The sequence below is a fragment of the Petromyzon marinus genome, chromosome 1, assembly GCF_048934315.1.
Source record: "Petromyzon marinus isolate PM22_M1 ecotype Great Lakes invasive population chromosome 1, UKy_Petmar_22M1.pri1.0, whole genome shotgun sequence".
Classification (NCBI taxonomy): Eukaryota; Metazoa; Chordata; class Hyperoartia; order Petromyzontiformes; family Petromyzontidae; genus Petromyzon; species Petromyzon marinus.
The window spans coordinates 7,977,840-7,994,119 of NC_133667.1; the positions used below are offsets into that span (position 1 = coordinate 7,977,840).

Genomic DNA, 16,280 nt, shown 5'->3' on the forward strand with positions numbered 1-16,280 from the left:
GAACCTACTCTCGGGTTCTTGGTGTGCCCTCTCTGTTACCTTTCCCCTAGATCCCTCTCTCGTTTTTCCTGGCCTGCTGACGTCAGGACTGCCATATGCCGCAGATCCCCTTTCCTGCCAGCAGCCAGTGCTATGCCACTACACATGTGTAGTGGCCTTATTGACGTCGGAGACTGTTCATTGGAGGCAACACGTATTTATTACAGATGCTTCAATTACAGTGGCGAATCTAATACTTGAAGAGGTAACGGCCTCTTCACCCGTACTCTATAGAGGAAACGTTCCCCGAGCTTTAGCCCACGCTAGCTCCCTGGTTCCCTATATTCTGGTCCTCTCTCACGAGGCTATCTGACCTGGTCCAGCTTCGGCGCAGGTCCCGATCACCAGCCCCACGAGTCCGACCCTCAAAAGGACATCGGGCCAAAGGAGTTCCAGGGTCTAGCTAGTCGATTTTCTTTCTTCACTGGCTCTTCATCTTGCTTGAGTCGAACTGCCTCTCAGCTCCCCGGGTTCCACCTTTTATACAGTCCCTCACTGAGGGGTGGGGCTGGGAGGGATCACAGCGTCCCCCACAGCCCCCCAGGGTGGTGGCCATAGCGGACGTGTTTGTGGCCACCGCCCTACAACCGCGTGTCACCCTCCCGTAACACCGCTACACATGTAATACTGTGAAAAAAACTGCATGGTAAATAAAACACAAAGTAACATGAATATAAAAAACCGGTTTTATTTTCACTTACCTTGAGTCACTACAATTGCACACACATACAAACAGACAAACAGACATTACAAAATGTAATGTATCGACTTCAGACACAGACTGGATGAGGGCTTCTCATTTCTCGTTGGCATACAGTTACGACTTTTAATGGGACGGTCACTAAAATGTATCTCTAACTGGCTATATAGCTGGCTGACTATACAGCGACATGGCGATGTCTGACTATACAGCTGGTAGACTATATAGTGACTTATAACGATGTTCACTAAATAGTGAGACAGCTACACAGCGCCGACAATGGCAGCGACGACGATGATGAAGATGACGTGGAGGACCCCGAATTCCTCACGTGCCCAGAACCCCGTTCCACTCTCCCTTATATCCCCTGAGCGCGGCCATACTCCGCCCCTGGCCACGCCCCTCTTCGCGAAGTCTCTCGCAGGTTCTGGAAGCTTCCCGATAGACCCCCTCTTTGACCCTTGGTCCAGTTCTTCTCCCTCTTGTGGTCACTCCCACGTACTTAGGCTGTGCTGTGTTACCACCCGCGAGTATACCTTACAGCCACCAGTCAGCGCACTTACGCTACACGTGATACTATGAAAAAAACTGTTTTGTAAATAAAACACAAAATAAAGTAACATAAATATTTTTAAAAACTGTTTTATTTTCACTTACCTTGAGTCCTGAATCCTTGAGTCGCTATAATTTCACAAACAAATACAAATACACACCCCAATGACAACGATCCCCTGTATGGCCTTACCAGGCTACTGGGGCAAGTGCTGTTAGCGGGCAGCGCCAATGAAGGCCGGCATAGCACACGAGGGGGTGAGTGTCCAGCGCCACGTCCGGCTGCCTTTGTCTCCCCAGTGGCGATGTCTACACACTGCACCAGGTGGTCGTTTTGGGCTGAGTCGACATAGGTAGTCTCAGGACCCATTAAAATAATCTTCAGTGGTGTTGGCCATGAGCAAGAAGCAAACAAGGGTCAACACTTTTGTAGCGCAGCCTGCTAACCGCTACACTACCGCTCCCCACACACTCACTTTCACATACACGCACAATGTGCGAGTGTGCACACACACACTCCCAGCGCGAGGCTGACTCGTTACATCTTGAGGATCGCTCCACTGATCAAAATAGTTCCACAGTTCAGTTTGCAAGTGCGAGTTCTAGTTTTAAGGCAATGATTTTCTTTTATATTGTACTCGCTGTAAGTACCCGGTGTTGCCTGGGTGAAAAAGACAGACACATATCGACCTACACACACAGACATTGACTGACAAACACAAAGACATCGACTTACACACACATATGGACTCACACACACAGACATCGACTGTAGATACACACACATGGACCCACGCACACACATCAACTTACACACACACATGGACTCACACACACACATGGACTCACACACATATTGGCCTACACACACACATACACATATGGACTCACACACACAGACATGGACTTTAGATACACACACGTGGAGTTACACACACATATCGACTCACACACACACATTGACTTACACACACACATATGGACTCACACACACAGACATCGACTGTAGATACACACACATGGACCCACGCACACACATCAACTTACACACACACATGGACTCACACACACACATGGACTCACACACATACACATATGGACTCACACACACAGACATGGACTTTAGATACACACACGTGGAGTTACACACACACATCGACTCACACACACACATTGACTTACACATATATGGACTTACACATATGGACTAACACACACACACATGTGGACTCACATACACATCGATGTACACACACACATCGACTGACACATACACATATGGACTCACACACACATACACATCGATGTACACACACATCGTCTGACACACATAGACACACACACAGTGACTTACACAGTCAGATGGAGCCATGCACACACATCGACTTACACACACACATGGACCTAAACGCACACACATTAGGACTCAAACACACACATCGACTGATACACACACATCGACTTACACAGCAATACCTGATAATGCCACAGCTAGAACAATCTTCTCTCTCACTTGCAAGCCTTAGCGAGGAGCAGTTTGAAAACAACGGTCTTCCCAGTACTGGCAGGTGCATCAAGGAAAAAAAAGACTCGATTTGTAGTCTCAATGTCTTCCAAGATTTTGTGTGTAGGCTTCTATTTGTGCATCCATCAGCTTTGGTTAATTTTCCTAAATTTTTTTTTAGAAGCTGTAAAGCATAATAGCATATTTAACGTAGGATCTCTTGAGCAAGGACATGCAGGTTGTTTGTCCCTGTAGGGTGTTGGTAGTCCCATAGACGTGAGGTATTTTCCAGCAATGGAGTGCAGTTTGTCGTGAAGGAGGATGAGGGCCTGTTTCAGAATCAGAATCAGAAAGGGTTTTATTCGCCATGTAAGTTCACACCGACACGGAATTTACTTTGGCAGGATGGTGCATACATTCAACATATAGGAATCTAAAATCTTAAATAAGTTTTAAACAAGTCTTACTATAATAAGGGTTAAAAGTCTAACACCAAGGGGCTGAAGTATATAAAATTAAATAAATATCGAATATAAAATAGCTTTAAGATATAATTTAAAAATAAAAAATACAAATAGGGTAACATAGTTAATATCGGCAAGGTGTCGTTATGTAGATCAAATGTTAAAAACAGTGTTAGCCCTTGGCCTTGTTTAACAGGCCAGCAGCAGATGGGAAGAAACTGTTTTTATGGCGTGAGGTTTTGGTCCTGATGGACCGAAGCCTTCTGCCGGAGGGGAGTAGCTGAAACAGAGAGTGTCCAGGGTGGGATGAATCGGCCATAATCTTCCTCGCTCGCCTCATGGACCTTGTCGTGTGCAGGTCCTCGAGGGTTGGTAGATTGCAGGCAATTACCTTCTCAGCAGTGTGGATGATACGCTGCAGTCTGCTCTTGTCCTTGGCAGTGGCAGCAGCGTACCAGACGGTTATGGAGGAGGTGAGGATGGATTCAATGATCGCTGTATAGAATTGCACCATCATTGTCATTGTTTGAACATGACATGAGAAAAGTTGACGTCGAGGTTTGGATTTTGTCATTGAGCTCCGTGGAGGATGTCCTCACTCATGCCCTCTTTGTGTTTTTGCCAGTCCCGTGGGGTTAGATGGTTGGTTCGTAAGTACAGGTCTTAGTAAGTTGAGGACTGCCTGTAATATTGTTGCACCCATATACAGGTAGTCCCCAACTTACGATGGTCCGACTTACGATATTTCGATCGTACGATGGCGATCGCGATATGACAAAATTGTAAAATATTTTTAATTTCGCGTGGCAGGCAAACGCAGCAGCGTACTGCGAGGTACGATACTGTAACTTTATCATCGCCATCCTCCTCTTCCAACAACTAAGTTAATGTAGGCATTCAATAACCTAACATCGTTCAAGTATGCAGACGACGGACAGAATCTTGGTGAGTACAGTAGAATATGATTGGTTACGATACGTTCAATGCATGTATGATACGTAGCTTTAGCGATTTCATTTTAGGATTACCACGGTACGATACATACGTTCAATGCATGTTAAAAGTTTTTTTTTATATATATAGCAGATAGGATTGTTTCCTGAAAAAAACTTTCTATGAAATTGCAGTTCATATAGGTTGGCTAAGAATTTACCTTTGCTTATTACTTTAAATTTTACTGTGCAATACAGTATTGTAATTAATAAATACATACAGTATATAGTTTATACAGTACGGTACTGTAAATTGCCTCTGTTTTGCCAAATTATAAACATTCTTTAAGACTCCTGGGTAGGCTAGGGCCATTTTCGACTTACGATATTTTCGACTTACGACGGGGTCGTCGTAACGCATCTCCATCGTAAGTCGGGGACTACCTGTATACGTATGGGTAGACACAAGGGGGCTAAACTTACCCCACTTGTTACAACTGCTCGCTAGGAGATAGAAACTGACCACGAGTTGTGAATTGCAAGTCAAGTGTGTTAACCATTACACCATATCGAAGATGACAGACACAAAGAAATGCACAACCAATGATTGTGCATTTATCTTTATTAATATCGTATATGTGAAAAACAGGCGAATGGCTTATGATCATTGTTTACAATGTTACCGGTAATGAAAGAAAAGCGGTTTTAAATGTGTAGTCTTATACACAGCGATAATCAGTGACAACTTAGAAAAACTGGCATTTCAAAATCATTAATTAATATCATGCTGCAGAGATGACAACTCGTCTGGCCATTGGCCAAAGGGCCCCCCAATCTTTCAGGTATTGAATGCTAGTGACTATGTGAAAATGCATTATCTACGCGTAAGCTGAGCATAGTACATCAAACCCTTCCCTCGTATGGGTAAAGGTATCTCGGTTTTGTGACAAATGTATTGAGCTACAGTTCACCAATCGCGCCCCTGTTGCTGGAGGATGTGTCGTTTACTGGGAGATTCATGTATGCATAGTAACTGTGCTGCAAGCAATGATGCTGCCACGGAAGAGCACACCATGCCGTCTTCTCTCCATCTTGTTTGCTGAGATCAGGTCACGTGCTGCCAGTGAGGTTCATCCGCACGAATTTTCGTCCTGGCATGTACATTGCTGTACACAGATGTGTGCATGGTACGCTACGTTAATTTTTTTTCATTCTGTACATTTAATCGCGTAAGTTATATTTAACACGAAAAAAATATTGATCATATTTCATTCAAAACACTTCCTGTTTAACGTTTTGGTTGACGTTGGGAAAGATAAAATAAAAGAGGGGATGTTGTATTCCAAACCATGAACCAAACCTTCGTTATAATTTTTGTGTTTACGATTAATGGATTTGCCAATTGCGGCTATTTTAAAGAATATAACCCTCGCGATGGGCAATAATTTGCTGTACAGTGTTGTCAAACGTGGCTTACATAATTCTATGATATAGAGTAGTCATAATAGCATTTCGCAACAGGATGATCAGAAACAAAATAACACCCAGTTTAATACCCACCCTCTAGCACTCAGCAGCATTGACTGCACATGTGTATAATCTGCACAAGCCGTTAATATACAAAAGATGATATCAACCAAGTGTTGTAATGCAAAGGAATACTTGTTTACAAGTTGGGTTATTAAAGGACAATCGCTAATCGGGCAACTTTCTTCAGAGACGGTTACTTATTCTCGAATTTAGGAATCCATAATCAATTCCAATGGGATTTTAGTAATGATTGCACTCACTAGCCAGCACAAACTCATGAATTGCACAGCACTTGTGACTCTTAATTTTGGTCAGCAATTCATATTTAGGTACCAGTGGTTGGCCCAAGTCTCCATGTGTTAAGTAAGTGTTGCAAACCAAAGCGATGAAAGTAGGTTGACGATGGTCGAGTGACTTTTTTAAATGCTCACAGCGATAAAGATATAACGTGTTGGTGAAGAACGATGTTGACTGCATTATGAAGGGGGGGACATGTGACTGCTGGCTCAAAGCTGCCTGGGGAGTTGTGCAGGTAGCCAATTTGATTTCCATTAAAGCAAAACTACAATATTTAATTCATATCTAAGTCATCCATGTTCACATGATATGATGAAAATACATTTTAGGACAGTTCAAGTTTCATTTATTTGGTATAGCCCTGTGAGCCATGCGGCTCTTAACTCAGGTGAAACCGCAACAAACAAAATATGAACAGAGAACATCTTAAAGCGACGACGTGCTACAGAAACATCCTGGATAGACTAGCAAATCTTCCAAAAAAAAACGTATTACAACGCTGTACAAGTCTAACAATTAGAATAATAGTAATTTCATTCATTCAAAATAAACGTTTTTGGGTTATACATGTGTCGTAACCCTCCAACACCCGACACGTCCAATCAGCAAAAAAGTGTCACGTTGACAAAAGACAAATAGTTCACTACTTTAGCCCACCGGTATGTTGAAGAGTGAATCCACAACATTTACAGTTTTTTTTTTAATACGACGTTTCGCTGGTAATTACATCCAGCATCATCGGGCAATTCGCCAGAATGGTGAAGCCCTCACTTGGTCGCGAAAGCCTACGTGTTAAACGCATTCATTCAAGTTACATATGTTTGGCGACATTTTTGGCAACTTTAAAATGTTAAAATAACGATATCTGGTGACTTTTTGAGGTTCATCTGGCGATTCCATACCTTTGTTAGATCTGACAAAACAGGTAAATTTGCCCTTGTTTTTCAGTTAAAAAGTAAAAGTATGTCTGCAATTTCTTGCTTACACCTCTACACTTGAGGGAGCTCCAGAGTGTATTTGGCCTACTCTTCCATGTGCTTAAAGAGGTGGGCCTAGTCACAGTTCACCCCACCACGCTTTGCTAGCTAATCAACTTAATTGTGGTATAACCATTAATAATGCCGAGTGGACAGGCTGCACTACTTCCACTGCTGTGCCATGATATAAAATTGAACCATTGTTCTCTGGATTGCAAGTCCAGTGTGCTAATCATTACACAATGCTTGAGTCACACAAGCCATGATAATTTCTGATACCTCACCCTCGGCCACCTTTGGAATGACTCGAACCTGCACTGCATTAAAAATCTACGGTGGCTGCACAAGTGGATTCATATTTTTTTGTTATTGTATCATTAAAAGTGTGAGTTTTGTGAGGTAATGTCTATGCTGGTATATGTGTAGTGCCTTGGATTCACTCGGACGACAATTGCCTTTTGTCCACCGTCACTTTTATTTCCATCGTTCCGCACACTATAATTTATCCTGTCCGCGCTCCGCCAACTCGAACACTCGAATTCCCCTCGGCACAGTCCGCTCATACTCCTTGTCTCCACACACAGTCTCTTCTTCTCTCCCCGCACACACAGTGACTTGTCTATCTCCTCACACACAGTGACCTGTCTATCTCTTCACACGCAGTGACTCTGTCTATCTCCTCACACACAGTGACCTGTCTATCTCCTCACACACAGTGACTGTCTATCTCTTCACACGCAGTGACTGTCTATCTCTTCACACGCAGTGACTCGTCTATCTCTTCACACGCAGTGGCTCTCTCTCTTCACACACAGTGACTCGTCTATCTCTTCACACACAGTGACTCGTCTATCTCTTCACACGCAGTGACTCTGTCTATCTCTTCACACGCAGTGGCTCTCTCTCTTCACACACAGTGACTCGTCTATCTCTTCACACGCAGTGACTCGTCTATCTCTTCACACACAGTGACTGTCTATCTCTTCACACACAGTGACTGTCTATCTCTTCACACACAGTGACTGTCTATCTCTTTACACACAGTGACTGTCTATCTCTTCACACGCAGTGACTCCGTCTATCTCTTCACACGCAGTGGCTCCGTCTATCTCTTCACACGCAGTGACTCTGTCTATCTCTTCACACGCAGTGACTCTGTCTATCTCTTCACACGCAGTGACTCTGTCTATCTCTTCACACGCAGTGACTCTGTCTATCTCTTCACACGCAGTGACTCTGTCTATCTCTTCACACACAGTGGCTCCGTCTCTCTTCACACGCAGTGACTGTCTATCTCTTCACACGCAGTGACTCTGTCTATCTCTTCACACGCAGTGACTGTCTATCTCCTCACACGCAGTGACTCTGTCTATCTCTTCACACGCAGTGACTCTGTCTATCTCTTCACACACAGTGGCTCTCTCTTCACACGCAGTGACTCGTCTATCTCTTCACACGCAGTGACTCGTCTATCTCTTCACACGCAGTGACTCGTCTATCTCTTCACACGCAGTGACTGTCTATCTCCTCACACACAGGGACTTGTCTATCGCTAACTCTCCCTGTACCTACCTATACCGTAATCTCCACTTTGCTCACGCTAACGCTATTTATTGTCCTCTGGGTTCGGCTCTCAATCTATGTCCCACTAACACTTGCCGGGCTTCCACTCTTCGCATCTCTCTCTACCCGCTGCTGTCTCCACTTCTCGCCAACTCCCCCTCGTCCAAATCACCTCGCGTTTTTATCCCCTTTCCAATCAGCCTTAATTAATTGTCACGTGCCTCGCTGGCATTTTCCCGCCAGCTCCGCACCTGTCCAACGGCTCAGACTCCGTGACGCCGCCACTTAACGCTAACAGCCTCTCGACCAATCACAGCCCTCGTCCCTTGACTCCCTTAATTACTTTGGCTTGTTAACGCCACCCGTGACTTCATCACCTGATCGAACTTACATGACCCACACTGTTTGTGTGTACTGTATATGGCCAACTTACCCATGTGTATTGTCTACTCCACTACATATGGATATAGTGAGTGTAATTAACGTAAGTATGTTGACAGAGGCATTACTCCAGGAGCCGAGAGACTGGGACTAAACCTAAAATTAATATTAAAAACTACGAAACTTTAAGTATCCTTTATACTGTATAGCAGATGTATTAAAGTCCTAACATACGTATATTTATTGAAGCAAAGAATAATATTGCATATCATTAAATTTGAATTGCCTATTCCTGCAACTGGGCAATACAATATTTAGCTATGGACCTTGGTCTCATGAAAATTTCCAGGATTTGCAAAAAAGTCCGTACAAAGCCAAGACAAAAGGTGTTTAGTTTTACACATTAATACGTCTATGGATCATAGTCTTGTCTTAGCTACGGTGAGTTGCGTATGCGTAACCCTAATTTATAGGGGAGTGGCGATAGAGTGGTACTGAATTTGGCAGCTAAAGTGGGAGGAGAGACGGAGTTGGGCCAGTAAAATTCAAAGTGCTGCAAGAGAGATGTGAAGAAGAGGAAGATCTCCATCTTGGCTAAACTTTCCCCCAAACAGACACGGGGACCAGCAGAGAATGGCAGGAAAGCATCCGACTGGATACACTGGCCATCTTTATCAAGGAAGTGATCAGGGTTAAACTTATTTGGTGTTTTCCAGTGGATGTCATCGTGAAGAGCAGACATGAGGTTTACCATTACATGGGTTCCCTTTGGAAACAAGTAGTCGTTGAACTGCACATCTTTAGATGTAGCGTGCAGAACTCCAAGTGGAAGAACGTTACCAAAGCGCTGTATCTCATGGATCACAGCATCCAAGTAAGGCAGGCTGCGTCTGTCCGTCATACATGGTGGTCGCTCGGATCCCACAACTCTGTCAATCTCCCCATGACATCGGGCTTGAATGTCGGGGTTCATCATCATGAAGAGGAGGCCCCAGCGTAGTGTGTTGGAGGTTGTCTCCAGGCCACCGATGAAAAGTTCTATCAAAATCTGAATGAGGGATTGGTGAGTAAAGCTGCTGTTGGGATTGTCCTTCTCCTTATCAATCTGAGCTAGATATGAGTCAATCAGGTCCCTGGGGTTGTGTTGATCTTTTGTGGCACGATGCTCAGATACTATATCATTGAGCAAGCATTGCAACTTTGTGTGAATATGGAATACTTTCTGCCATGGCCCAGGCAACTTTAGCAGAAATGGGAATACATTACACAGTATTACCAGCGGCTCTGCTTGTAACTGCACGAGATACTCAAGGAGGTGCGTAAGCTTTTGGAACTGCTCATTGTCATAATCATATCGGTTCCTATTCAGGAGGCAGCAAATTATGTTGCCCAGTGCATTGTTTAAATTCAAGTGAGGGTCAAACGCTGAGGTTTCCTGTTTGAAAGTTTCTATTAGGTACTTCGCTTCTATCGATATTTTGTCAGCTATTGTTGCCTTTCCGAAGCCAAAATTGCGCAATGTTGACAAAGCAAATCTGCGCTGCTGCTTCCATGGGTCTCCATAGGGTGCTAATGCGATACCAATATTCTGAGTGAGTTTAGTAAAAATGGGAGTTATTGGTCGGTCAGCAAACTCATGACCTCGATTCACCAGGACCTCTTTGACTGCCTCGTAGCCGCTCACCAACACAACAGGCGTACTCCCCAACATTATGGTGCAGACTTCTCCATATTTTTTGGCCAATTCTTGCATGGCAATGTGGGGATTATTGCAAATAAAGGCAGTGATGTTCCCCAGCAACGGTAATGGTTTAGGACCAGGAGGGAAGCCCACTGGGCAGATTGTTGACCCCACTACTTGCAGGGCAGCCCGTACGGTTAGGAACACCATACAGATCAGGGCCAGGCTGATCAGCATTTGACTCATTATCAAGGATTTCCATTCTGGCGAAGTTGCGACATCATCAGCCAGCAGCCCCATCTTGTCGTTCTGTGTTGTAGGGCAGTCAGCAGAGTGAACGCACAGCTCAAGTCGTAGGGTGCACCAAAAGTTGACTGCACACACAGACACACATGCATAGCCTATTTATGAGGACACTACACGAAGCAAAATTACCTTTATATGGCAACGGTTTACTCGCCTAATTCTACCAGCGTTTCAGACAAGTAGTAATTGGGGAATCCATTTAGATAGATATAACTTTAATTGAGGTGACATTGTTAAGTAAAGTGTAGCTTGGAAGCATATTTTTTAAGCAGTTGATATATTCGATAATAAACTATACTATTTATAACAGTTAGTATTAAGCTTCAGTCAACAATGCTATTCTGATACAGGCTAGTATGTTCAGTTTTTATCGTGAGCAATGCATATGTTAATCATTGGTCCAGATAAATTATTATAAAAATGTTAATACATGCATTTGTATTGGCTAATATGCAGGCAGACCTCACTTAGCTCGAATCCGTAGGATGTTGATTCGTTATCACGCTCTTTGTCCTGGAAAAAAATATTGTTTTTACAAAAAATGAAATCAAAACATAAAGTGCTCGTTTAGCATTGTTATTATTAGCGCTATTAGCAATACCCCAATGAAGCCCTCATATTGCTTATATTTAAGAAATATAAATGTCGGGAACGCATCTCCATATACACAATAGTATAATTAAACGAGGTCTACCTATATAATACAAATCTCATTGGGTGTTCCTATGAGGTCATGACACTGATTTAAAGTAACTCAGAGATTCACACATCTTAGATTATTAGTCAGAATTTCTAGAGATCTTGTCCTGATGTTTGACGTAGTTTCAAATTCAATATTGTACCTGGTAAATATGGTTGTGATGGCTCTTCAGCCTACCAGTGGACTAAAACAACAATATTTGGTGCATTAAATGTTTAACCATGTAGCCGGCCTCTCCTGTCTACTGGTATGACCATAACGAAAGAACAAGCTGATAAAAAGTATCTGGGAATGATTGATGTTCAGCTGCATTGTGTTCCTGTCTCCTGTATCTCTACACGTGATCAAGAGACACCACAACAGCGCACACACCACTACACCATGCACACTGAATAAACCCCCAGCTGATCTAGCACTGAATTCATCACATCATATTTAAACAAAATATTCATATCATTTTAGCCTAAATGGCCTATTCGTAACCACTTAAATAATTATGCGTAAATGAAAACAGGTCCCTGCAGGGTGGGCTGGTAGGAACATTGGAATTTTTTTTACACCCAACAGCACGAGATTTCACTTCTTAAAGTATTGAAAGGGGACGGACGGACGGACACATTAATCTATTGCAGGCTGGTACACTCAGTTTACAACTTCGTTCCTACCAGTATAATTATAGATTATGTATAAATGATATATGAATGGGGAACATTATGAATGCATGAATCAATCTAATCCAAACCAAACGCTTATAAAACTCTGCTCACGCTAAAACAACTGGAACACATTGCAGGATGGTCATTTTGTGCCTTTTAACTGTTAACACTGAAAAAGTGAAATTCTGTTACATAGAATACTAGCTGAAATACCCGGCGTTTCCAGAGCCAAAAAAATATTTCAAAACTACTCTTAAAAGTCTAACAGCAGTGTGTACTGACTGTGGTGGTACCTGCTATGATTACAGCAGTGCATACTGTGGTGGTACCTGCTATGATTACAGCAGTGCATACCGACTGTGGTGGTACCTGCTATCACTACAGTAGTACATGCTGACTCTATAGCAGTATTTATCGACTCTATAGCACAAAGTACTCACCTAACAGAGTGGCGTGGTGAGGCCTAGTCCTGTGCAGAGCCTCCGGTCTCGCCTGTGTTACCTCAAATTTACCAACACAAAGTTATTAACATTCATACATATGTAGTGGGTTCAACTGAGTCGCAGATGTAGACTTGGAGGCAACACATTTATTCAACTCCAACACACAGGGTAACTTCCCCTGAACAGAATAACAACCTATGGTGGTGACCACCAGGCTAACTACACTAGTTACAATGTAACTGCTACTACGGACCGAGACCAACAGCTTGGGTCCGGGTCCATGTGTTGGATATTCGTTGAACGAAAAACGTAGATGAAGGTTTCTTCCAGGATGAACAACAACAAACCTGGTTCCTCTCGGGACCCGGTTTATATTCTCTGCAGCATGGCCGGCTCCGCCCTTGGCCACGACCACCTTCTAGAATCCTCAGGAAGGATCTCGATCCCAACGACGTGACCACCCCTAGCCCCCACCTGGGGCCCCTTTGTAAACTTAACTGATCACGTGTCCTCCCGGGTCAACCAGAGTGCCACGGCCTCGAGTAACCGCATTCCTCGGCCGGCAACCACACACGGCACTGCACGCAAAGCATGGTGCCATCTGGTGCTATCATTCAACGCTCACCACTGTGGTATCCGCGATGTCGCTCCACCACACGCCGTGCCCCTCTAGGGCCGGCACTGCACCCAGCATGTTGACATCCAGCGATGTCACTTCACATATGATTAAAGTAATGTGACCAATAGGTCTCCAACAAAAATGGCAAAGTACGTAATATATGCTTTAAAAAACACCCTGTATCTAGATCGACCAAGAGACACCACATCGGCCCACATGCCACACAACACTGCTCAATCCCCGAGTAGATGGAGTTGAAAAAATTAGAAATTCTAAATTTGTGATATTCAAAATGATAACAACAATCAAAAACGTACAATTTTTGTAAACATCAGAAATGGTAAAAATAAAAGTTTAACTCATCCCGATAATGTATCGCATGTAAACAGAAACCCTTATAGCATCAGTGAGCTTGTGTATCATTGTTCGCATTTGACCTCGATGATAATAAGTGGCCAGTTCGCTATTGTGCGCCTCACTAACGTGACTTGACTCTACAATATCACCACAATGAGTTGACCACCCACTGCGCAGCTGCATTACATGTTAATGCATTTTCATTCCCGATTGAGAAAACTTTTTTTGGGTAACTTCTGGCCTGCAAGGGGTCGACAAAAGGTTCTGAGAAAGTAATTTTTTTCCCATATAAATCACTTTGAACATAGCTTCAGTCATAAATGTTCTTAAACATACACACAAATGTTTCCTTTTAGAATTATATGTAACTTGAATAGTTCTAACGTTTGAACATGGGCGATGCGCGAGCATGACGAGGGGTAGAGTGATATTGACCAGTAGCTGCATTAGATAATTAGACACATACAATGTGTGAGAATCGGTACAGCAGCTTTGAAAGAGATGCCGAATGCGTCTGGAGAGGTCCGTAAAAATGTCATTGTGTTATACATGTTTGTGTGGTGTGACCATCGTACAGTTTTAACATAGCACCATTTCCACCACACGTGTGTTAAGTTGAGTCGACATGGAGGCTGTCTGGCACAATTTATTGACATGAGGTACGTTGCACGTGGAAAAATGCATGGGTGCTACAATTGTGACGCAATACAATAACAGCCAATCTACAAACATATTGCAAATATGCGGAACATAAACACATGAACTGATCATTGCGTACTAACATTCATCAGAATCTGTTCACAAAGTCACAATCTGCATGCATATTCCTGCATAAATACCTCATCATCACTGCTCATGCATCTGATGTCTCCGCTCCTCGCCAACGACTCTCACGTCTGCCAGATCCAGCAACTTCTGTGCACCACAGTCCCAATAATTTGAAGGCACGTCCTCAAACTGTGAACATGGAGTGACAGACCACCCATTTTTATCTCCAGCAGCCAGTACTCATGGTACAGTCAAATATTGACATTCCTCACATTCAGTGTGTGTGTCTGCTACCGTGATGCGGCTGGCTGCTATGTGTGTATGTTATTAACATTCTGGTGAGTGGTGGTATAGTGGAAAGTGCATTTCACCATGAACTTGGAAAACAGACTTTGATTCCCGGGCACGTCTAAAATCAGCAGCAGATAATATCAGAACTCGTATTGGGTCTATTCAGCCTCAAATGATCACACTGTAAAATGTGCAATCATCAGCACTCTAGAGACAAAGGCGGCCGAACGTGTTGTTGGCAACATCACCCCATCGTGTGCCATGCTAGCCTTAATAGTCACTTGCTAATAGCGATTATTCATATGCCTATTACAAAACTAGCCCTCAGAAAAACGTGTTTCATTAAAATTTCATCAGGCTCCATAGTCTTCAGTGCAGTCTCCAACCTTTATTAATTATATCTCTGCTGGCCTATATTCTTTTTTACAGCAGCGTTATTGACGAGTGTGTTGGACATATTTCCATAAGTAATGATTGAGCATTCACATCAGCAGATATCCCAGGTATGTACATACAGTTATCCGATTTTGGGTAACGTGCAAACTCAAACAAAAACTACTTTTAGTTTCAAAAAAAATATTCTATAAATGGGAGGGAGGTGTATGGATGGACGGCCACGTCCAAAGGGCTTGCGTTCTGCTGGCTATATTTATAAAAGTTTTTGTTGTTAAGCTTTGTAACCTTTTTATCACGAGCCCTTACCTATTCACGACCACAGTAATTATAAAAAAAAAATACTGATAAATATACTGTGGTAAAAAAATTGTCATAGAACAATACAAAATTTGGCGTGTAAACCAAATGTTACATATTTATTCAATGTCAATGCTGTTGTAATAAACGACTTCCACGACGACTCTGGACTGGTGTCTTTTATTTAACAGAATGTCTGCACAGCTCTGCGCTCTCTCTCTGGGTAGTTCTCTTGCTCCCTCGTCCGCTGCTGCAGTACGTCTCCCTCTCTCTCTCCGTCCACGCCGCTGGCTGGCGGTGTGCCCGGGGGAGAAACCGCTTCTTTGGAGGTTCGCCATGTGGTCGTTGGCGAGGAGAGGTAGAGTGGCGATGCAGTCCGGACCTGAGGCTTCCCACATCGACCATGAGTCCTCTCCTGCCTCCGGTTATGTGCCCCCCGGCGGAGCTAAGCTCCGCCTACCGCCACACCCCCTCGTGGAACCCTCTAGATGGTTCCCGAATATTCCCCGTAGCTCCGCCCTTTACCTTTGCCCTTGATTGAATCCCTACTCCAGATTGGATACCGGTTACCCAGCGGTGGCCATGCAGATGCCCCTGTAACCCGCCAGGCGGCGCTCTCTCATTACATCACCCCCACCCCCTGTGATGAAAAAACCTAGCCGTCCCGATTAAGAATGAATTTGGATGAGTAATGGAGAGATGCAATAAAAGACCCCGCGACAACGACAAGGGTGTGTAAAAATACAAAGCAACATGAACTGTATGAGCCGGCATTAAAAGGCAAATAACAAAGCGAAGACAAATGGGAACATCAACAAAATCGAGGC

At 43.6% G+C, this 16,280-nt stretch overlaps 1 pseudogene; it reads right to left on the reverse strand.

Moving 5' to 3' along the window:
* Positions 1-7,446: 7,446 nt before the first annotated feature.
* On the reverse strand, positions 7,447-15,840 carry LOC116942349 (cytochrome P450 2C20 pseudogene; annotated as a pseudogene).
* Between the last annotated feature and the right edge of the window lie 440 nt (positions 15,841-16,280).